The sequence below is a fragment of the Lutjanus erythropterus genome, chromosome 12 (assembly GCF_056507025.1).
Source record: "Lutjanus erythropterus isolate fLutEry1 chromosome 12, fLutEry1.hap2, whole genome shotgun sequence".
NCBI lineage: Eukaryota > Metazoa > Chordata > Actinopteri > Lutjaniformes > Lutjanidae > Lutjanus > Lutjanus erythropterus.
In genome coordinates this window covers 20,735,026-20,758,398 of record NC_139328.1, presented here as the reverse complement: position 1 = coordinate 20,758,398, position 23,373 = coordinate 20,735,026, and the positions used below count along the sequence as shown (strand labels likewise).

Below are 23,373 nucleotides of genomic sequence, written 5' to 3'. Positions count from 1 at the left end.
TGATCTTTTTTCGATTAATCATTTGGTCCATAAAATGTCAGAAAATAGTCAAAAGTGTCCATAATTTTTCAAAGTATACCCTGATCCTCAAATTAAAGCTACAAGTAATGATTATATTCTTTATTGACAAATCTGTTGATTAAGTATTGATTTATCTTTCAATCTACCTATAAAACATCAGAAAATAGATTTAAAAAATGGTCAAGATCACATTTTCAATTGTCTAAATGTGTTTGACCAACACAAAAATATTCCAGTCTGGAATATAACCTATGTTTCTCAGCAAGCTTTATTATCTCTGTCAGGTGTAAAACAATGCACCTGGAGTTTGTCTGCATTTTCTTTTTCTTTTTTTTTTTTGGCACATTCATGACTGTTTGCTGAATGAGCTCTGTGATTCACAACTTTTGAAGAATCTTGGAACCTGTTTCGGCTCCGTGCTGGTGACAGCGTCTGGAGGCATTATGTTTTTGGGTCATCCCATTCTTGTGAACGTGAAATCTCAAGAACGCCTCGAGGGAATTTCTTCAAACTTGGCACAAATGAAGATGAACTGATTAGAGCCGGGTTACTGTTAGATGTTAGGTTACTGTGACCTCACACAACATTCAAGAATTATATTACAAAATAAATATAGTTGTAATCCGTTAAAGTTACTGAATTTGTAATTACACAACAGTTACTGATCTAAATATTGGTGATTACAAAGGGGTTACATTCAAATATTATTTTTGGGTTGCTTGGCAGAGAACTTCACTCTACTGAGTGACCTGAGAGACTGTTACTGCTAACTTGGCCATGGGATGACAAACAATAAAATAAAATAGAAAACAGAATGGAAAATTCAAGTCCATGTAGACAAATCACTAAAATTAAACCCTAACTCTTTTTATCCTAGTTTTGTTCAGTCTAAAACTCAAATAAATTTAATGTTCAATCATACAGGACTACAAAAGTTACCAAATATTCACATTTGAAAAGCCTTGGTGAAGTTTAGAAATTCTGTTTGGCTTAAGTGATGAACTGATTATTTAAAAAGTTCTTCAGTATTTGTGTCACCTAACTGATTAATCGACCAGGTAATCTTTGCATAACTTCTACAGGTGTGGTTATCCAGTCGTCTCCACCTGTGCTCTATATTCTGAGCCCATGGTGGCTCAGACAGATTGTTGTCTGCAGGAGGTGAGAGGAACTCTGACATGGCAGCTGTGATACAGACGTGTGAATCTCGCTATATATGAGAAGTGTGTTCCCATGTTTGAAAATAGCACATCACACTGAAGTCACAAGAATCTTCACTCAGTGTTTCACCTCCGTTTATTTCCCTCACTGTACATCATCTTTACTATCTTCCAGATAGTCCAAGTACTAACCAGTGGTTGAGTATTTAACTTTGTGTGTTTATTACTACATTTATTTTACAATTATAATTATATGTTAAGATTTTGCACACGGAAACATATAAAACACATATAAAATACAATACATCATTAAAAATTCAACCAGTTTGGCTCATGATTCCATACAAAAAAGTGCAAACAAAAAAAGTGCAGTGCATTTGCAGTGCAAATAAATTAGGGGGAATTTAAAGGAAAATACAATAAATAAAATCAAACGAATTTTAAAAATGGAAAATTAAATTAAACATGGGAATTAATACTAAGGTTGAAGGAGAAATGTGTAATATATTTACTGTGATGAATCATAAGACCACAACATGTCATCAGAGATCAAGGAAACATGTTAAATTGAAATAACTGTTTTAGTTTGCCTGTGTCACATTAACTAGTGTACAATTTAATGCCAAATATTCCCCAAATGAGTTAGTGTCTGTTTATGAGATGTAAAAAATCATGCATTATCTTGTAAAAGGCGTAGATGTTTATAACGGTAAAATTAAAGAATATATTTATGGAGTCTGGCAGCCTGTGGGATACATAATAATATATAAGGCACAGGCTCTAAACCTGGGTTTTGAATGCAGGATTTTTGCTTGTAATGACATATTTTACATGTCCATATTTATACCTTTACTTAAGTAAAGAACCTGAAGTCTTTATTCTGGTATTTACAAGACAGATTGTGCAGCAATGACAACTTCGTTACTGTCAACAGGTTGAAACAGAGAAAGGAGGATTCAGCTGGACACTTCAAATCATTTGCTACCCACCCTCCTGCAGCTTGCACTGTTTGTTCCCATAATGCTACAGTCCTCTGGGGGGATAAAGATGTGTCACCATGGCAATACATCCCCTCACAGAAGAAATAAGTACCTCTCAGCTTGTGGCTTCTCGGAATTCCCTGCTGGTGATGACTTTCACGTGAGTGTTTGCGAGGCTTCTAAACCCAGATTTGACAAATTGTACACACATTATTATCACAGGAGAAGCACTAATGGGGCTGACGAGCAGGAAACTGTCAACATGTTGGGCAGCAGGAGCGAGTCTCAGAGTCTCAGCGGTTAGAGACGTCACCTCACAGAAATAAGCCTGTGGTTCACACTAGACCTGAAACAATTAATCACATTAATTTAATATGCTATCTATGTAAGTCCATTTTTAAATGAACTAATTAAATCATTTTTACAGCAAAACAGGTAGACTTAAATGGACAGTTTACCCCTAATTCAAAAATATTTATACTCTTAACTATAATGCTATTTATCCATCTAGACTGTTTTTGTGTGAGTTACAGAGTTGTGGATATATCAGCCATAGAGATCTGGGGATTGACTGATCCTATACTCATTATTGCTATTGGTCTGATAACAAGTGTAAGTGAAAACAAGTATAATCTGATATGATCCATTAGCCTAAACTATCACATAAATACTCAACTGAACTAGAACATGAGATCTGTCAGCAGTGTCACCATGTCAGGTGTGTGGAGTTATTTTAAGCTCAAAGGAGAAAAAAATGTAGATGGATAAACAGCACTACAAGTAAGAGGAAAATGTATTTTCGGTTTTGGGGTGAACCGTCTCTTTATTTGACAAATTATTTCAGGTCTATTCTAGTTTCCTTCCTAAACGCAGCTCTCTACCTGTGAATGTTTCATGGCTTCAGCCTGAATAGAAATGAGTAAATGCAGGGAAAGGATGGAAAGATGTAATAACATATGCAGGTATTTTCTAAAAATATGTGTCACACATCCTCACACACACATGAATACACCAGTGCTCTCCTCTCGGGCACACTTCCCGTCACAATTTTCCCCATCCTACCTGTTCTTCACTTCCATCCTTCGCCTCTACCCACACATAATCCATTCTAAATCTCCCCTGCTGTTCTTTTAAAAAATCTCCGTTTGCACCTCGCAGAATGGAAGATAATTTAACTCTGCTACGAGGCCCATAATGTGGCGATGCTGTCATTGAGTTTTCTGGAGTTGATTAACTTAATTATCAACAGAGCAGGGGACTGAAAAGCCCACCAGTCAGTCCAATCAAATCAAATCCCATTCAGTCCGTCTCTACCTTTGAACAGCCTCACAGCTTCAGCGCCTAACCCAACCAGCTAAGTGACTGATGGATGTGAAGGGCATTGAATGGCCTCTAAAGGCAAGAGCACAGAGGTGAGACCATGAGACAGTTGATTAAGCAAGTAAAAGTACATTTTAAAGCAGATTTAATAGAAGAAAATGTGGGTTCCTTTATTTAAGGTCATGCTGAGCTGGAATATAGTGCTAAATGAAGCACTGATTGGACTCTGCTCATGAAATACTGGTTGAAATGTTTGAATGAACAATTCGAAAGTCTGTGGTATCTGGTCAGGGAGAAGTGAACAAAAGGAAAAAGTTTTATATTCATTCTGAGTTGCAAAAAGTTGAAAGCGGAGACATGTGTGAGTTTTTTGTACTGTATTTCATACATTTTTCATTTGGTCTCATGTATTGAAGTGTTGTTTTGTTTTGTTTTTCTTCAGATATGTGCTGGACATTTGCAGGTAGACCAGGGTGGAGAGAAACTGATTTCAATCTATTTTTGATTTGGAATTGAAATCGTGATACTCATACTCTTTATACTACATCCCCTGACTTGGAACCAGGGGAAAACAAGTTAGCCAGCTACAGTTTGTTAAAAACAGTCTGTAACTCCCCATAGAAACCACAATTTTTCTCTTTTTTTTTTTACAATTAATCCACAGAAAAACTCAAGTGTAATAACAGCAGGTTTTAGTGATATGGAAGATGACATGGTCAATTCTTTATAATTAACATGTTAAACAAAAATTAACGTGTTAATTACTGTGCTTCAGACAGAGCCGGGTTAGCTTGTTTCCTGTCATTGTGCTAAGCGTCTCCTGGATGGAGTGATATTGATCTCATCTAAGTCTTACCAAGAAAACAGAGCTTTTTTTTTTAAATGTCACTCTATTGCTTTTAATTTGCAAGCAGATTAAAAACAAAGGACTTTTACTTGAGTCCAAACTTTTATAGCACTTTGATAAGACCTATAGTGTTCCATCAACCTTAAAGCAAAAACAATGATGTTGATTGAAACAACCTTCATTAAAGCCTGAGGCCACAGAATCACAACAAGCAAAAGCAGCTATGGACCAGAGCGAAACGGTAAACTGCTTCTAAAGTATCTGTTTTGAATTTCAAGGCTGATGCAAACCTGCTTATGGACACAAGACATTAGCTCGACTAATGGTTTGTAGTTTTCTGCAAAGTCTGTAAACTTGTCAAACTTCTATTAGCAGCTGACGGCATCCATCGGTCACCGAGCAACCACTGAACTCACGCTTTAAATAACCACAGGCTGCAGCTGCTGCATGCTTAGAGACCTAAAGGTGCTGACTAGAACCGTAAAGGGTTCATCATGTTCCTGTTGGAACCTCTTATAAATGTTCCACTTGGAACCCTTTCTGAGAGTTCTACCTAGAACCCAACATAAATGATTACACCTGGATGAAATGATTATGAAAGGTTCCACCTAGAACTCCATGCGAGAGGTTCCGCAGAGAACCTATGGTGTAAGAGTGACACCCAGAACCTTCTATCGAGTTTCTACTGATAATCATTCTGCAAGAGTTTTGTGTAGAACCCACTCAGGGGTTTCTAGTGAGAACTTTTTTGTATTCTGAAGGTTTTCACATGGTTCTACCAAAAACTGTTTCATATTAGAAGGGCTTTATCTAAAACCCACACCAAGACCCTCTCGTACGCTAAGGGTTTTGTCTAGAACCCACCCAGGGGGTTCTACCAATCCTTTTATATTGTGGTGCAAAATAATCTGAAGGATTTCAACAATCCTTGAGGAACAGTTTCTTCTAAAAAACATTCCTATGGTGAAAAGGGTTCTAAATAGAACCATAGTTCTTACCAAACACGCTTGACAAATCCTGCCTTCAAAAAAAGGGTTCTTCAAAAGCAAACATTGTGGGTAGAACCTTTTTGGAACCCTTATCTCTAAGAGTTTAGAAAATGCGATGACAGACAACATGTGGAACTCAGCCTCATGAGTTTTCAGTCTCCTCGTGCATCACTTTAGATTAAAACTCCAGAGATGTTCAAGCATGATTATGTCAATTGCCCTCAATAATATGTTTTTAATGAAAGTGGTCATAAGAAAAAGTGTTTTACATTATTCCTCCATCTCATTCAAAATGGGAAAAAATAGACTTCAAAGATGATTCTTTTACAATATTCATGAGTCTCTAAGATCCTCAAAGCCTTTTAAGAAGAACATGTGGCATAACTGCTGGCAAATGCTGGTGGAAACGTCCCAGGCCAGAAAACACTCACACTGAATTCAAAGCAGCCTGATAGGCAAGGCAGGAGGAGAGAGCTGGGTTTTGGATTCATCTTGGCACGCTTAATGCTCCAGAAATTAATGCTAAATAACATCTTCATGCATCAGTGAAGCTATGAACGCATCCCAACTCATCACTTGCATGTTTTTGCACGCAAAGACATTTTGTTTGTCTCTTGGAAGTATTTCTTATAACAGAGAAGTGAGTGCTTGACAGTGATGTTTTTTTTTCTACAGCTTCCTCCTGTGTTGCAGAGGTTCCAAGTGTAAGTATTTCATGGATCCTCTTTGGTCCTTTCACACCGACTGTCAGGGGCTTCAGAGTCTGAATTCTCCCGAGATAAAGAAGCGAGGAACTGGTGAAAGTAATCATTTTAGCACTTCCTCTCTCTGCCTGATCTCGCCTCACTGACACACGCTCCCATCTGAGGAGAAAAGATGAAAACTCTTCATCCAATATGACAAATACATATGGGATGTGAAGGATGCATTCAGGCCACACTCACTCTCTGCTGCTTGAATGTTGCATTGCAGCATTTTATCTTTAGCAAGTTGACAGTCTACAACCAAAAGCATCTAACCTCAACTGTCGTTAACGGAGGAAAATAAGGCTGAGTTTAGCATGTAGACGTCTTCATAGCCTGCCTTGTCATGCTGAGGAGACAGACATCTCTTGAACCAAGTCTCAACTTTCGGTGTCTCGCTATAAAAAACATGACTGCATAAGAGAATGAAATATGGGTCTATTTTCTTTTTGTCTCATTCTTTTGAATGACAGCCAAACGCATTACGAGGGAATAAATGTGGACGGAAATCTAATTACATTTTTATACAATCTAAATTTACAAACTACTCTGCAGTGCAGGTATGGGCTATTTTCCCTCTTTCTGCTGCTTTGTGAGAACATATGCAGCATGAAATGTGAGGATTTATCAAAATGCTGCTGTGGATAATATAAAAGCTGAAAATAGAGCCCAAAATCACTCAATGGTAGAGCCAGTGGGACATTTTATAGCGAGCAATGAATGAGCTGTGCACTGTCCCTGTCAAGTTAACAAATAAAACAAAAAAACAAACAAAACAAATGATTGTAGCTGACCTGACTGCTACAGTTTTTCCATTTGTTAGTGAAGACAAAGACAAAAACATCATTATAACAAATGTAGCTACTACTTCCACTGCATGAGTAATTAAAAGTAATATTTCATCATGATTAAATGGTAATCAGTTAGTTAGTTGAGTTAAAAATTGAGCCATAAGAAGATTGATACCACTCTTGTGCAACTAACTAAAAATTACAGCTACAATTTTTGAGAGTTAACATGAGGCTAAATTGTATTTAATTAATAATTGAATTACATTATTAGTTAAAAAATTTAGCCATAAAAAAGAGCATTTTACAGATTTTTAAGACTTAATTGCTCTCTTGAAAAATGTGTGCTAAATATGAAGGTAAAGCCAAGAGGAGTTTAGCTTAGCTAGCACACCAGAAACAGTGGGACACAGCTAGCCTACATGTAGCTCTGACCAAAAGTAAAGCATCCAAACACCTCTAAAACTCTCAAGCAACACTATCCCATTTGTATAATCTGTATAGAAACCAGACTGTAAAAACAGCATGTTTGGCTTTATGAAGCCAGAACCAGGCTAACAGCTAGCTGTTTTCCCCTGCTCCCAGTCTTTATGCTAGTGCTACGTTAAGCTAACATCTGGAACATGGTGGTGGTATCAATTAATTCATCTTAATTTTTTTCTTTTTTCTTCAGTCTTTTGAATGACAGTCAAACGCATTACAAGGGAATGTGGAATTAAATCGAATAACAATTTTTATTCAATCCAAATTGACAAGCTACTCTGTGGTACAGGTGTGGACTACTGTCCCTCTTTCTCTTGTTTTGTATAAACATATGCAGCATAAAATTAGAGGATTTATTAAAATGCTGCTGTGCAGGTTATAAAAGATGACAACATGGCAGAGCTAGTGGGACATTTAATAGCAAGCAATGACTGTAGCTGACCTGATTGCTACAGTTTTCCCATTTGTCAGACAAAGAAAAAACATACATTAATTCAAATGTAGCTTCCACAAAGTCAAAATGTTTTACTCAGTCAAAAACTACCAAATTAAAACTGCAGGAAGAATGATGAGTCTCATTTTATTATGGCTAAGTGGTATTTAATTATATAAAGAGTTAAAAATAAACCATAAGAAGGAGCATTTCATGGATTTTTGAGAGTTAACAACAGTTAATTTGCTTTTTTGGTGAGAAACATGCTAAATATGAAGCTAGAGCCAGGAGACGTTTAGCTTAGTTAGCATACTGGAAACAGCTAGCTTACATGTAGCTCTGTCCAAAGGGAAAACATTGACGCACCTCTAAATCTCTGTAATTAAAACTGTCTGTTCAAAAAAGTGTAAAAGCAACATGTTTTACAGAGAGAGAGCTAGGCTAACCACTAGCTGTTTCCCCCTGCTTCCAGTAATGTAGCTTCATATTTAACAAACGGTCATGAGAGTGCTATCAATCTTTGCCTCTCTACTGCTTTGTGAGGACATATGCAGCATGAAATGCGAGGATTTATCAAAATGCTGCTGTGAATCATGTAAAAGCTGATAACGGTGCCTAAAATTACTCAGTGGCAAAGCCAGTGGGGGACTTCAGTGATTGTAGCTGTATCCATTTGTTAGAGAAAGTCAAAAACATCATTATAACAAATTTGGCTAGAATTTCTACAAAATACTATACTTAATCACAAACTACTTAATCAAAACTGCATGAGGAATTACGAGTCCCATGTCATTATGGCTAATGGTATTTAATTCATCAGCTTCATTTGGTTTCTTGCTGAGAAACGTGCTAAATAAGTTTAATCTGTATTCTTAAAAAAAAGTGCCAAAACAACATGTCTTGGTTTCACAGAGACTCTCCCTCCAGTCTTCATGCTAACCATGCCAACACATGATCCAACTTCACAGAGCAAATTAAGTATCATTTAAGCAAGTTAAGTAACACTAAGCTAAGCTAGCATCTGGCTGCTTTGTGGAAGTACTTGGAAGTAGTATCAGTGTTTTTTATATATTTTTTATTTTCCTCATTCTTTTGAATTACAGCCAAATGCATTAGAAGGGAATAAACATGGACTGACTTTAATCTAGATATTTAAAAAACATCATGCCCCAACTGTGAAACAAATATTCTACTCTCGTGAAGGAAGAAATACGCAGTCCTCAACATGACTCAGTTATACATTACTGTGGCATCTTTTATTGAAAGTTTCTCACACAGAGAACTTGTGGAAGTATTTATGATTTGTCAGCACCATTCAAACATTCGAAATGAAATAAAGTGCCTAAAACTCCACTGTTTTCGTCCTGAAGCTTCAAATACCTGCACACAGCTGTTCCAGCTACTGTTCATGTGAGACACGCTGTTCATCTGTGTTCGTGTGACACATCTCTCTCTTTGACGCGTGTCACTCTGTCACTCAAAGTTCAGTTGAGCGTTTTCGTGACAGCTTAGGTTAATGGATCATATCGGATGATACTTTTTCTCTCCTGGTATCTGATGCAGTGATTATGGCCTGTATCAGATTGATAATGATACTGGATTAGCTTCCATAGTTATTTTCCCTCTCTCTGAAAATGTGCCTCATAAAATCTGAGGATTTATCAATAGTGCGACAAAATAACTCAATGACAGAGATTTTATAGCAAGAATGATGATTGTAGCCGACCTGTTCCCAATTGTCAGCTGTAGACAAGGAAAGAACCACCATTATTACAAATGTTGAAGTTCTACAAAGACAAAACAATATCCTTTAATCTGACAAATGGTGAAAATCAGCCATAAAAATGAGCATTGTACAGATTTTTGCGAGTTAACATGAGGTGGTTATGTAATAACAACACTGTGCGGGCACCGATGTCCTTTTTAATAACACTTTCTCGCCCTTGTTCATTTTTTTTCTCTGCTCCCTCGTAGCCATAAATTACTCAGCTAATGCCCCAGCAGCAGCAGCTATTGCTGAATCATTCAAAGACCTCAATTAGCAATTAAGAGCTTAATGAATAGAGGTCCTTGCAGGGCCATTCTGCTTCCAGCCCAGAGGAGCCCAGTGGAATCTAATCTCTCCTGCAGGACTTGTACAGTAAATACTGGCTAACGGTGCAGAGAAGATAGAGAATAGCCTGTTATTGCCCACATATAATGAGAAGAGGTGGCAAAAGTACACACACTCTTAAGTATCAGGAGTACAGATACTTGTGTAAAAAAAAAAAAAAAAAAAGACACTTTGGTAAAAGTAGAATAAAAAGTAGCACTGTGAAGGACATTTGTCTGTTTTGTCTTGTTACATCTTTTTCTTTTTCTCTTGTTAAATCTTTTACATGGTTTTTAGTGTCAAAACCACTTTTTCGTCATTTTTTTTTTTGTAATGTGTTTTATGTCATTTTTCTGTTGCATGTGTTTAATGTTTGTGTTTGTATGTTTTTGCATTTTTCATGTAGTTTTTCATTTTATTACATCTTTTTTGTCTTCAACAATTTTTTGTCTTGTCATGTCTTGTTTTGTCTGGTTACAGCTTTTATGTTGTTTTTCCTCCCAATACATATTTTTTATGCCCTTTTTTGCTGCATCTTTCACATCTTCATTTATCTTATGTCTTTTATGTTGTTTTCATATTGTTTTGTCTTGTTGTGTCTTTAATTACTTTTTTGTCTAATGATTTTGTTTTCAAGTTGTCTTTTGTGTTGTTTTTCATCTTGTTATGTCATTTTTGTCTTGTTACATCTTGTATATCGTCTTTGTGTTATGTTTGTTGTCTTGTTGTGTCTTTTACATCTTTATTCATCTTATGTCTTTATGTCCTGTTTTTTTCTTTTGTCTTTTTACATCTTTTGTCATTTTTTGTCATGTGTTTTTGGCTTTTTACTTTTACGTTGTTTTTCCAACTTATGTCTTTTTTGTCTCATGTCTTTCATGCCCTTTTTCATCTTGTTATATCTTTTTGTCTTATGTCTTTTTCATATGGTCTTTCACATCATTTTCATCCTGTTATGTCTTTTTCGTCCTGTTACCTTTTTTTCTTGTTACATCCTTTTTTGTCTTTTACGTTGTTTTTGTTGTTATGTCTGTCATGCGTGATATGCACTGATGGATACACCAATAATTTTTTTTTTTCTGTGTTCTTCTATCCATTTAGGCTGTTGGTAAGGCAGTGCACAATGATGCAAAATGGAGATAATAATTCCCCCGTTTTGAGCCTGCTTTTAAAGTATAAAAAGTGAAAAGTACAGATATTTGTGTATTTGTGTTCAAATGTAGGGAGTAAAAGTAAAAAGGTGATACTTTCCACCTAATGACCTAATGATAATGAGCAACTGCCTTGCAGTTTTTAAGTCTGTTTACTATGGCAGATGTACCAGGATTTTTCTTTCTCTGTGGATCTTAACAAGGAAGGATGACTGTCAAGCACCATTCTTATTTTTTCCACCGTTCCTACACCCCATTACCTTCTGCATAATACCTGTCTTGAGTCTGAATTGAAGAAGGAGAGGAGAAAAATGGCAACAAAAGGAGAGAGATAGAGAAGAAGAGGGAAATAAAAAGGGGTGAGGGGGAGAGAGAACTTCAAAAAAAAGGGGGGAGAAAGACATTTGCAATGCCAATCATCTTCAAGGAGCTTAGAACTGGGCCTCGGACCAGAATATCAAAGATGGAAAATGCTGGCATACATCATGCGGTAGGTATGTAAAGGTAGCTTATAAATTATTACTATGACTCTATCCTTTTATATCACAATTCTATCAGCCTTTTACCAGTTATATATTTTCATACCTTTGATGAACTGACTTTTTGAACTGTACAGCTATGCTTCACTGTGCGAGAGCCTACAGGTATACGGTTATACGCAGCTCCTCTATAGAAAATACATTCCAATTTCCATCAGCTTTATCTCTTCTCTTCCCCCCTCCTGTGTGAATTTATGGAGGCTCTCTGAAGCGTGGCAACTCAGGGCAGACGATCACGCACCTAAAATGAGTTGTACCATAATCTGATTTGAGCAACCTATAGCCTCGACCGGCGATGACAGGAGGAAGATAAAAGCCCAATGTGACCTATACAGTGAAATGGGATGAAGCCATATCTCTGGAAGACATTTTATCTTGCATCTCACAATAAAAGCAGGGCTGATTATCTCTGTAATCGGGGCATCTGTGCGTGTTTTTATTACACATCGCAAAACCCGATCTTTGAAGTCATTGTGTATTATCTGGACAACTTAAAACCATTCGCACTGTTAGCTTTTGTAAACAGTTAAAGGTGAAATATGCAACACTCTTGTGTTTAAAATGGGTACTACAGTCTAAATTCAAAATGTTAGTTTACCCCTGCCCCCTGTAGGTTGATTTAGCTTCATAACTGTCTGTAGTAGAGCTCAATTGATAAACCATCCTGAAATTAACCTCATAAGGGCCAATCACAGGTGTATTGGTGTCAGCATAATGTTTATGAATGTGCACCAATGGAATGGAAATATCAAAAGAGAGCTTGCTGTAGGATTGTTCTCAGAGAAGCCAGCATTTCAACTCAGCATGTTTCCTTAATCTCTGATGTGATTTTATGGTCATTTTATTATTTAATACAATGGATATATTACATATTTCTCCTTTGAGAGAGTGATACACAGAGCAATGTATTGTGTGACTTTGATGGCAAACAGCGGCTTAGATGTTGCTTCGGTGAATCCACAGGGACTTTTATTGTTTTGAGGGAACGTCTTTAACCCTGTTTTTCTTTCTACCAGAAGCCTTCGCCAAGTATTTTCCTTCAGAAGCCCTCTGTTGCATCACCGTGTATCACGCTGCTACCTTCTGAGCATTCTTAAAAGTTTTTTCTTTATTTTATTTGTAGATGTTCTCACGGTGCAGAAAACACCAAGGACTACTTCTACATCAATATGTGTATTTGAAGAAAAGAGGGAAGAAATAGACTCCACCTGCTGTTGTAGCAGGGGAGTCCACAGCTGCGCTCGAGGGCATGTGAACATATGCCACGCTTTCCCATATCTCTTGGCACGGATATATTTCTCCATTTCCTTAATTCTCCTCTTGTGTGACTGCCAAATATAGCATCCGCTCCACTAGGCTAAAGTAACTGGGTCACTAGAGCTGTGAGTAATTAGCTGATTTCTGCTTTATGGCACCAGAAGGCTGTGACGTGAGGTAATGATTTGACTAACAGGGAGGGTGAAAGGTCAAAGGTGAAAGAGGGAAAGAGGCTGCAGCGTCACACCATCTGCAAGTTTGATGAGATGGATTAAATGTATGCATGAAGCTGGATACGTATGACATTGAGTTTTCTCACTGTGAAGTCTAAAAACAACATGCCTAAGTACTGATTATAATTTCATTTCAGGAACAATTTGCAATTTAAATGGAAAATTTGTTCTGGAGCATTACAAGCTGATAATGTTTTCAGTTTAGTGTATAGTGGATAGAAATGGATTTTGTAGACACTGTGACAGAAGGGCGATAAACACCACGTCAAAACTGGTAAACACTAAACATGATGCTAATTTCAATGCAAATAAAAACTCACTGTACTAGGAACAGGAAATATCCAGAAAAAAGAAAAAAAACAAACAAAAAGGCAGTCACTGTTTTCATAAAACCATCTACCTAGTTTCTATATTTGTTCAGAGGTATTTCACCACAACACCTGACAAAACAATACTAATGCAATAAAAGCCACATTCTTTAAGGAATATTCCAGTTCTGGTTTTAAAAAGATTCAATTCAATTCAGGCTACAAGACTCATCACTGCACATTGTACACTCTGGTCAGATGATATATGCAGGCTGCAACACTGGTATAGATCAACCTCTCTAAAAAATAAGGGTTCCAAAAAGGTTCTTCCTGAAGGGCTGAGGTTCTAAACAGAAACGTTTACTTGTGAAAAAATTTTTTTGGAAGAGAAGGTTCACCTGGGTGTTAAAAGATCCTCACCCCGTTAAATGTTATCCTACGTTCGAAATGGTATTTTATGTACCTGAACTCCCTGAACCCTTAAGTCACTATAGTACATGTGTTTTTGTCTCATCTATAAGATACAATATGGTTCTTTGTAGAATCCTCAGAACACAAGAGGGTTATAGATGAAACCTGTCAGAGGGTTCTGGGTGGACCATCACACAGACGGGTTCTCTGTTCCCTGATAGATTTTCTCATGGGAGATGTTGGGTGGAACCTGTCACATAGACTTCTACATGTAACCCTTTATGTTGAGTTATAGGTAGAACTCTGTGAAAGGATTCTGGGTGAAATGTTAATAGCAAAGAAGAGTTCTCCTATGGGGACAAGCCGAAGAACCCTATATGGTCCTTTATAATGATTATTAAGAATGGTGGGCATTTTAGGCAGATTATCTGTGTCCTGGCTTGACTCAATCTATCCTCTCTCATCTCTGTAAACTTTAAAGAAAAAAAGCTAACTTAAGTCTTTATTGCAAAATGTTTCTGCTACAACATATAATTTATTTTGTCATACACATTCTGTGTGCACTGTGTACTTGTACTGTTTTGTTTTGTATTTTACTTGTATGAATTTAATCAATGTGCCCTGGCCAAGTTACAAACGAAAAATAGATTTTTATCTCAACTGGAAAAAGAAAATAATTTAAGGACAAGACTGCCAAAATTCAGTATTTGTTATTGCCAATAAATCCCATGACCAAGATACCAATCTCAACGATGCGCAAGTCTGTCTCATGACACCTACTGATTCCCTCAACAACAATCCCATTCAATTTCCTACTAAAGATCTAAAAAAGAATTTTACAAACTAGAGGAGTGCACTCAGAGTGCAGGTCCCCACAAGGCAACAGATGGTGAAGTACCTACTGCAATGCCATCATAACTGACAGATTCAACTAGCTGAGATTTCTACAGCTCTGCCAACATTAACACAACTTCCACATAGTACATCGTTTCAAGCTGAAACAAGATTTAAAACTGAAGCACTTAATAATCAAGGTGGTTAAGAAGAGTGAAGTCAGCTATAGAAAACAGAGAAGTCACAAAATATGATTACTCCCTCACAGTTGTCACTTATCTCCACCAACCAGTCAAGTTAGAGTTACATCCATGTCTGTCCAGACTTATATAATGAATGCAATGAAGTCTCTAAAAGGATTTAATATGGAACTTATGGTATTAATTGTATTTTTTTTTTAGTAAAGTGGAAGTTGTCATCATACCTGCATGATTCCAGCGAATAATTTCCAGTAGGAAACATGCTGTCTTCAGTTAGAGACTATTTTTACAGAGGAGGACACAGGATGTTATGTTTCACAAGGTGGAGGACCCAAATGCAGACGACACAAGGGACCCAGCTCAAAAAGGTTTAATGAAATTAAACAAAAGAAACAAAGGCTTACTCAGATGCAGGGAGGGAAAAATCCAAAGTCCAAGAAACAGAATCCATAGAAGACAAACTCAAAAAATAGTCCAGGGTAAAAAAACATGGAAGAAACCCGGGAGGGAGACACAGGGGACGCAGGCTGACTGACATGAGGAACAAGCACACACTGACACTGACACTGACACAGAGAAACAGAGGGGCTAAATAGACAACTAATGAGAGACAGGTGGACAAACAGGTGAAACTAATGACAATCAAAAAGAGCAGGAAAACAGACAGACAGGAAGTAAAAACAAGACACACGAGGGAGGACCAGAACTACCAAAATAAAACAGGAAATAACCAACAAAAAACCAAAGCCATGACAGAGGACTGACAGAGAGCTGAACATTCACAGTGAGGCTGACCTTTGGAATAAACAATCTAGTTTCTCCTATTAGACATCTGTGTGTAATTTTGCCATAATTAGCCTATTAAATCTTGAGTTACGGACAAAAATGTGCTAAGTGACGTCGCTGTGACCTTTGACCTTTGACCACCAAAATTTAATCAGTTAATCTTTGACTCTAAGTCAACATTTGTGCAAAATTTGAAGAAATTTCCTCAAAATGTTCCTGAGATATTGCTATCACAACAATGGGATGACCCGAAAACATAATGCCTCCTAGCTAACTTTACTAAATGTAAACAGTGCATTTGTTGAGGACCATTTTTAGCTGTGGATTAACACACAATTGGCACTATAGTGAGTATTTACAGCAACATGGTCTATAATCAAACTGTGAGATTGACTCATGGTCATGAGGGCACATGTTACTCACTGCAATAGTGTGGTTTTTATTTCTTATGTGTTTTTTAACAGTTTTTAGATAACAGTGGAAGTCTATGCCAGTGTTTTTTTTTTATTTCCTTCCTTTGATGTATCTCAACAGACTATGAGATGAGTTCAAATACCCCTTCATAAGCACCAAACATCATTTTACAAAAGTGTTATTTTAAATTAGATGTTATTCAACTCTATGAATTATATAAAATTGGATAGCGTTCCTTTTTTTGTTTCATACAAGAAAGAATGATACTGGAATTGTTGACTCTTGTTTTGCTTGGTCAAATTTTACTTCTCTGCTCGCTTGTTAACTAGTTTTCATTATCTCCGCCACAGCAGGTGGTGTTTGTGAGTTTTATCTTTTATCTTTTTTTTTTTTTCAAATTAGCTGTGTTACTCTATAGTTTTTCCATGTACTCCCTTCCAACTGCAGAAGTACCCACTGGATATACAACCCCTGGCTATGAATCACTGCTCTATTGTACTCAGGAAAAGGCTAAATCAGGTGATGGCTACACTGACAATACTAGTAGCATCAGTTCACATGTTTATATACACATATCACTTTCCACTATTATTCTGACTATTATCAGGGTTCAATGTTAATGGGTTTTTTTTTAATTGTACACTTGGGCAAGTGAGTCAGCAATCTACTTGCCAAAGTAAATTTTTACTCACCCCTGTACAAATTGTTTTGTTTATTAGCGATTAAGTTAATTGTAGTGTTTAATGTATCTATAAAATGTCAGAAAATAGTGAAAAATGTCTATCCCAAGTCTTTTAATGTGTCACTTAGTCAGCTGAACATCCAGAGGTATTCACTTTAATATCATAAGAAAGAAAAACATAAAAACAACTAGACGGGCTGGGGAAGAAATTCATGCACAAAAGAAAAGCCCACACACAAGAAACACATATCAACAGGTTTAACCAACCTTTTCAAGAAGCCGGTTGAATGAATGAAACAAGGAAGCTGTGTTCACGTGGTCAAACAACTCTGCTACCGGTGAAAAACTTAGAAAAAAAAAACAGATTGTAACCCAAAGAAGCAAAATTGTTCAAGTGGTTCCACTTTTCCATAACTAGTATAGTATGCACACCTATATGTAAACAGGTTTATTTTCATTAGTCATGTAACCAGCTTAGTAGAAATATATTGTCTTTTTAAGAATAAGGACAAAAACCTGAATATTATGTGCATGTAAACGTAGTCACTGTTGTGTTTTCTTCTTCATGGAATTTCTTGTCAGTAAGAAAAATATAACATCTAACTTTTTAAATCATGTTTAATGCATATAGGAACCCTGTCTGATAAAGTAGTATTTTGTTTATTTCCTCACCAGAAAAACATGGATGCAGCAGCTTATTCCGACTGATCTCTCTGTTCATTGTTGGGCTGCACCCACTACTGGACGTAGTAAACATGACAGGAGAAGCAGTGAGAACATCTGCATTTGGAGGAGATGGGGTGGATGTACGACTCAAACAAAAAAGTGGAACAGCAAGTAAACGTAGAGTTATTTAAAATTCTGAGTAAATTAAAATTTTGTTGTGGACGTTGGATCACCTCCATTGCACGAGTGATGTTACTTTGATCAAGTGACATATGTAATGTTGTTATCTGAACACAAACCACGATTTTTATCGAAACCTAACCAAATAGCTTTTTATGCCTAAACCTAACCAAACTGCAACTGTTTTACAACATAAACCATGTGTGTAACGTCAGGTGAGTTGTGTCATGTGACCTACGTGACATAATTAAGGTCTGATAAGCCTGTCACTGCCGGTACTCTGCACAGGTAATATGTGTTGTTTAGGGAGTAACTGACAAATTATTCTGGTGTTTAGATGTGAGGATGTGTCAGTTTTCTTTATCTAAGGTGAAACCTTTTTTTTTTTTTTAGAACAGTGGTCTTCAAACTGTGGTGCAGGGACAAACAGCGGTCCTTGAGTGGGTTTTATGAGGTCCCCAGCAAATGGAGCTCATAGTGTTTGAGTGTTTATTTAATTTGTGTTTTTCTGTTGTTTTGTTGAATAACAAAGACCTGCTGTGTACACCTATATATACATTCCTACAACATAAAGTGTATCCCAAATTTGGGTTGAAAAAGATTAAATGAATCTTTCTGAAACAGTTTAAAATATACAGGAACTGGTTCTGAGAAAATATTATCATTTTCTTTCTTATCTCGGGTGCAACCTCTTCGTTGGCCTTTTGAATGGTGGGGTTACGGAGCTTGAAATAGCTCAGAATAAGACGTGTGCTGTGGAGAGGGCAGGGGTTAGTGAGAAGAGACACTCCAGACTTCCAGGCAAGAATCAGCTCGCTCCAGCTGCCAGAGTAATAAAGTGCTGGCAGCTGTCCATGGTGCTGAAATCAACCACTATCTCTTTGAATGGAGAATAAAAGGAGCTGGCCGTGGTGCTGAGATACTGATGCTGCTAGGGCTAATGGCACGTCTCACAACACAACTGAGCATCAGGTGCATGCATACATACACAGTGGCTGTTGTTTACTCAAAACTGCTGCTTTCCAATGGCTGAAAAGATTGAAAATTGTGTTGTATATGACTAATGCGGGCATGGAACATAGGAGCATAGCGTACAGATCCAAGAATAGGAGATCTAATAGGGAGCAGTGGGTATTACCACATGCATAATGTAACATAGGGCTGAAGTGGATAGCATACATGTATGTGCTTGTGAGTTTTGATGTTTTTTCTGCTACAGAGCACCATTTTTCCATCCAGATACACATTCTGATACCTGTATGATTACCGGTACGTTAAAAATGGATGTAATATAATTACTATCATTTTTGTATGGCCCAATTTAGGTTAAAGCCTTTGTAAGAAATTAACAAATACACAAAGAGAATGAACACCACAAATCATGATTTCACCACGCTGGGGAAAAAATGGGGTATGGGACTAGAGCTATAACAGTTAGCTGACAACTATTAAATAAATCATCAACTCTTTTGATCATCAATTTTATATTTTGACTCTTTTTTTTTTAAGAAAAAATATCAGAATTCTCTGATTTCAGCCTCTCAAGTGTTAATATTTTCCAGTTTCTTTACTTCTCTATGACAGTAAACTGAATATCTCTGGGTTGAAAAAACAAAACATTTAAGGACATCACCTTAGGCTTTGGGAAACAGTATGGATGTTCCTGTCAACTAATTTCCCTGCCAATCAAATGTAAATCTTAATTTAGACTAGTTGTCTAACAGTCAGAAAACACTCAGAAATCAGTTAAAATTGAGCACAATTTATTAATTTTGCATTTTGCAAACTTCGTCCAAAAAATAGTGTGTATTAAGAGCCATCTGACACCGTTAATCACAGCCTACAATCACCAAATCATATTTTAAATGCTGGTGAAATGTGTGCCACTTAACACCAAGCAATACAAACAATGCACATTAACCTACAAAATATGACAACTCACTAAATACGTCACTTTTTCAGACCAAAAAGTATCACAGTGTCTGTGGGCAAATGACATTTGCTGACTTTAGCTGGTAGCCTGCTACGCAGTGTGGCTAATGTTAGCAGTGCTAGCAGCAGAAGCCTGGTTGCAGGTTAATGTCCATGTCTGGTTACTGATTGTTCCAGTCAAGTGGCTAAGTGGTCACAACCTACATTCAACCTTATTTTCTTTTTCTGTATCAAAACACTGCTGTTTTGCAAGCTGTCCAACTTTGCAGGTAACAACACCCAGGGTTGGGTGGCCCATTGGGGCATACATGCTGGACGAGAGGGGCTGCTGTCTGACACAGCTGCACCGACTAGTGGCAGGTGGCTGCATAACATCTTAGAGGCAACACTGAATATGAATAAAATACTGCCAGATAGTCTAATCAGCTAGTATTTCTGGTGCCAACTAGCAAGGGTGGCGACATTTAATCATCAATCATCAAATTCATCACATTCAGCATGATATCATTTTCACTGTACTGATTGCATAAAATGGTAAACTTTTAACTCAGATTTAATGCATATGGTGATGTGTTCATTATACTTTGACACAAGGCTGGATATATCATGTTACGGTTGGAGGGGACAATAAACATGTCCACAATGGTGCTGCAGTCGGGGAGGGGTGGGAGGTGTTCATGAGTCCATTTGCTTGTGGCAAGTGAACAAAACAAGCCTCTCATCACCTCTAAAGTCTGCTGTAACTATGATGTCTTCTTCTGTTGCCTGTTGTTAAAAAGTTTCAAAAAGAGTCCCCATAAGTATAGTAAGAGCTGTCCTGTCTGAAGCACACAGTGTGAGGGCTGTGCTACTGCCAGAGGACAGCTGACTAAGACTGCAGCATGCATTACCCAGTTATGGTCTGAATAAAGCCTGTCACAAAATTCCTATAGCAAATACTTTGGCAGTCAAAAGAGAACCATGGCTATAAGTAGGCAGTGGATCAAACCAGTGTGAGGCATAGTGAGGGAAAGCAAGTAATCTTTCAAAGCTTAAAAACACATTGTTTTGTATCTATAATGAGCGTAGGTGCTTGTATTTTAATTTTTGATCAAAACGACTGCTAATTCAGTGATCTCTGGATTAAGGCTGCACGATGTGGTAAAAAAAAATCATATTGCGATTATTTTGACTGACTTGTGGTCATTTTTGTTTTTCATTTTTCATTTTTCACAATAGACATGTTTTCTTTCACCTGAAGAAAAGGATTTTTAGACCAGGACATCTCCAGCGCAATACAGTTCTTGATTATAATGCTGTTTTCTTATACATTTTTTTCTTTTTCAAAAAATTGCAGTTTGGTTCTAGTTTTGCGATTTGGATAATGCACTTGACCATATTGCAGTTTTGATAATATTGCGATTAATTGTGCAGCCCTGTATACCAGTAGTGACATTTCTCTACCATCCCTACCAAATTCTACGCCCTTACTGTAACAGTTTTCCTGAAATTAGATTTTAAAAAATCGCAACATATTGAATCGTAACCTCTGTATTATGATACATGTCTCATCACTACATTCTTCACAATACACAGACCTGAGAACAATCCCACCACAGAAAGACTTTCCTCTCTGTATTTTGTTTGTCTGACTCACTCATCTGTTTTCCTCGCCGGTTATCTTTCACATGCAGGGTTATAAAAAGAGACAGAGAAGCAGCTCGCCTAATCTGTTCTTTGACCTATAGCCTGAAAGCTGGAGCAGCTCTAAAATGTTTTTCATCCGTATCTCACAGAAGAGATGGACTCTGTGATGCGTGGCTTTCGAGACAGCCCACATCGTACACCTGCTAAGGGTCAATGATCATCTCAGCCCACGGGTGCAAGAAATGTAAAGGCAGGGCCTCGACTGAGCAGAGACAGATTACTGACCGGTCCAGAAATGCCTGGCTAAACTTTATTCCTCCTTTCCCTTCCTTCCTCTCTAGGCTCATAGTGATTCAGTGCATGCGTATATAGGCTGGCTATTCCAGCGCCAGCCTCCCACTTCATCCTGGGTGAGAGATAAGTATTGTTTGCGTAGCAGCACATTTCATGCTCGGCTTCCCCCACCTGTTCCCTGACCTGCGAAAGTCTGAAGGCTGGAATAGCTGTCAAAATCCCTTCACCCGTATCTTTCCATGATGATTGAAGGGAGGTTTTTGTCTTGAAAGCATTTCAGCACAAAAACAAACTTTGGTCAAGGATTTTAAAGAGTTGATTCCAGTGGTCATTTAAAAGGGCAATGTCACTTTTTTTTGTCAGGAGATTTTGTGTGTTTTTGAATGTGTTGCCTGCGGGTTTGTGGCTGCATGTCAAGGTCAAACTATTAATCAAATCTAACAGGCTGATTTGCATAATGAACTGCTGCAAAACTGGGTCTTTAAAGACCCCCTCCAACCTTCTTCTTCCCCCCTCGTCAGCACTGACTCTTTAAGTTTCCAAGCTTCGCTCTTCCATGTGTGTGAGTGTGTGATGTCTGACTGTTATCACTCCCAAATGCAATGAGGTTTGTGTGTGTGTGTGTGTGTGTGTGTAGCAAGAGAAGCAGGGCGGAGGAGCAGCACAGCTGTGTCTGGTTCAATTGGCAGGAATCTGTCGTTGCTGCTCCTGTTTTGTTTTACACAGCAGTGATTTGCATTCATTAGACTTGTTTGAAATTTTGCAAATTGTTGTCAACTTTGAAGGGCAAAAAAATCCTGCATTCTTTCACATTTTTATGACTTTTCTCCTCCTACAAAAGAAGCAGGAATATGGCTTCTTTAAGACGACTGTGCCATGCTGTTTGATGTGTTCCTACTGAGTTTTGAAGACAGATCGACTATATTAAACGATCTGAAACTACTCGATAATTCAATACAAATCCAGCTCTGTCCGGGGAAAACAAAAAAAAAGTTCCCATCTGCATAAAGAAGTACAAAGAAAATGCCAAAACAAACTCCAGCAAAGTTCAATTCCTCACCTATTAGAGAAGCAAAATCCTCAAAGATGAAAATCAAAACTGTTATTTTTGCGCCCAGCCTCCAACACCAGAGAAACACTGCAAGATCAGAGAAAAGCACCAAAACCACACCAAAACAAGCCATGATAGAGGGGAGAAAAAGCCTGGAAATAAGCAAAAGGTGGAGATTTATAACAAGAAGCTGCTTCGGGAGGAGAAGAAGAGGAAGAAGAAGAGAGAGAGGAGGAGGTTAAAAAAAAATATCAAGAGCGTCTGCAAGCACGTAGGGATATTTCTCAGTGGATGTCGCCGGAGCAACAACACTCAGCAGCATCCAAGATTTAAATGATTGCATGCAGAAAACATGTTCCCCATGTCGCAACACCGACACAAGAAAGGAAGAAAAAGAGGATAAAAATGTCAGTGGAAAATGTACTCACCGAGCGGGAGTAAAAGGTTTCAATTAAAAAGAAATTGGGCGTATGGCGGTGGTGGTTGGTGGTGTGCAGGCTGGTGTGTGCCGAGGCTCTGCGTCCCTTTTGCGCTCTCTATCGCTGCCGGTGGTGGAGTCATGTGACTCGGGACTGGCCAGAGTTTTTCTGAATCAGTCCGAGCTTTTCTCTTGTAGCTACACACCGAGGCATTCAGGGCTGTAGAGACGAGCCTTTCTGGAAATGTCATTGATTTTTCTGCCCAGCGCTGTTCGAGGTTCTCAAGATAGGGTCCGGGTACCACCCGGTGTCACTGGCACGGTCCCAGGAGGGTCTCTAGAGCGGGAGATGCTGGGTAACGTGTGGGTTAGCTATTTTTTTTCCCGAAGTGAACAAGTGAATAAACCATGCAGCTGTAGACAAGTGTCGACCTGTTTGAAGTAAAAAAAAAAAATTAAAAAAAATTCTCAGATGAGGAAATTAATGAGTAATTAAACTTAGTTAATAGTTATTTCACTGTTAGCAAACAATAAA

The 23,373-nt window shown here is 37.8% G+C and overlaps 1 protein-coding gene across 4 annotated transcripts in view; it reads right to left on the bottom strand.

The window, feature by feature from the left end:
* Nucleotides 1–23,085, bottom strand: part of ralyla (RALY RNA binding protein like a) — a 65,393-nt gene extending 42,308 nt beyond the window's left edge. Inside the window, exon 1 of one of the 4 annotated variants that reach the window (XM_084733057.1) lies at nt 22,849–23,085. The gene's annotated coding sequence lies outside the window, so the exon portion shown is untranslated. Of the gene's footprint in view, nt 1–22,429; nt 22,782–22,848 lie in introns of those variants that run through there. The other 3 variants (XM_084733056.1, XM_084733059.1, XM_084733058.1) reach the window with 3 other exon arrangements.
* Nucleotides 23,086–23,373: the final 288 nt, after the last annotated feature.